Consider the following 1,667-nt stretch of genomic DNA (forward strand, 5'->3'; position numbering starts at 1 on the left):
ATTTATCATGTATATAAATTCTTTCTATGGTAGAGCTGAGCACGTAGGGCGTACTTGAGATTTTTTAGAATTCTAGATTTATAGGCCTCGATCTAGATCTAGTCTTCAAAGAACTTTTGCTAAATATTCAAGACGAGATAACATGATTATTATTCCCGCTTTCCTCTCAAAAGCGTCTCGGTGTCAGAGGACGGATTTGAAAATTGGAAACAGATAAGTTATGGCGGGTTGGGGGAAAAGAGGAAGTTTATTAGATTTCACATGATCATTTACGGTTGGGTAGTCTATCGTGCTTCTGGCAAAACATGACGTGTTATTGTTGAATGTTGCTTTTCCTCTAGATCTACCCTGATTCTCTGATCACGACGTGCTGCGATTGTCGTATGACTATGACACCCCCACCCCCCCTTTTCGCCCCCTAAAATGCTGATCTACTTCATCGTGTTCGTCTGTAAATACATGTAAAAAGAGCTTTATGCAGTAGATCACAGCAAGCTAACTTTAAATCATCATTGTGTTCACTGGACAGAAAGAAACAGATCTGGCTGTTCTTATGCTAAACGTAAAACAGTTTGTTTTCAAATACTTTTTTTTTGGGGGGGGAGGGGGGGGGTGTGGGGGGGTGCATTTGAACAATGAATGTTTCATTTCCTTGCTTTTTAATTGTAGCCTTAGAATAATTCAAAATACACGTATTGACTTTATATACATATCTTACAAAATTATGCAAATAATGTACTGGCGTCTGGTAGGTTATAGGGGCGCAGCATTCAGCCCCATCTGGAATTCTTCTTTAATATGTTATTTCTGCTGGCTAAAATCAAATCAAAACAAAAGTTTAAAAGGGACAAAACGTATTTCGTGAAAAGTGTCACGACTTCGAGGACCAAGACTAAACTTGAAAAGCAATCTGACTAGTCTGATGTCTACCAATACTACTAATAGTTTCATCTGATCAGGCGCTCCTTCTGTTGGTGAGAATGAAATTCCATTGGTTTGGCCTGCGACGCTCAGATTCCTACAAACTGAATATAACTGGGCCGAAACAAAGAAACTATTTAATGGTTCTTTCAGTCTCGGGGTTGAAGCCGCACTGAGCGACAATGCTTAGGCATCGCAAGACTCTTGACACATAATTTGCGCACCCTGGTGAGTGTAGACCAAAATAGATAAACTGAGCACGCATCCACCTTTTTTTTCGTGGCTCCCTGTGTTTTCTTTAATTTAAGCTGTGTCACCGGGGTGGTGGTGGTGCAATGGGCTAGCCTAGATTGTGTGTGTGTGTGTGTGTGTGTGTGTGTGTGTGTGTGTGTGTGTGTGTACAAGTGTACACTTGAATGGACTGGGTGGACCTTATATATATAGCAGTCATGAGAGATTACGTCTTGAGAACTAAGGTACATTGTGTTCTGCGTGTGGAGATCAGGCAAACAATGAATCAAGCACATTAATTTATCATTAGCAGACAAGTGAGTGAGGTAGTTTTACCTCGGGGTCTTGTATTATTTTCTTTTCAATACAGCAGGCAATGAATTGTGTTTGGAAATTCTCTTAAGTTCTTTATCATGTGAAGATAACCTCACTGTAAAGAGACGGCAGGTATAATCCATCAAGCAGCCGAATTTTTGCTTTCTGTTGCGGATAGACAGCAAAAGAGTAATATATAT

This window comes from Aplysia californica, unplaced genomic scaffold (assembly GCF_000002075.1).
Source record: "Aplysia californica isolate F4 #8 unplaced genomic scaffold, AplCal3.0 scaffold00460, whole genome shotgun sequence".
In the NCBI taxonomy this organism is placed as follows: Eukaryota; Metazoa; Mollusca; class Gastropoda; order Aplysiida; family Aplysiidae; genus Aplysia; species Aplysia californica.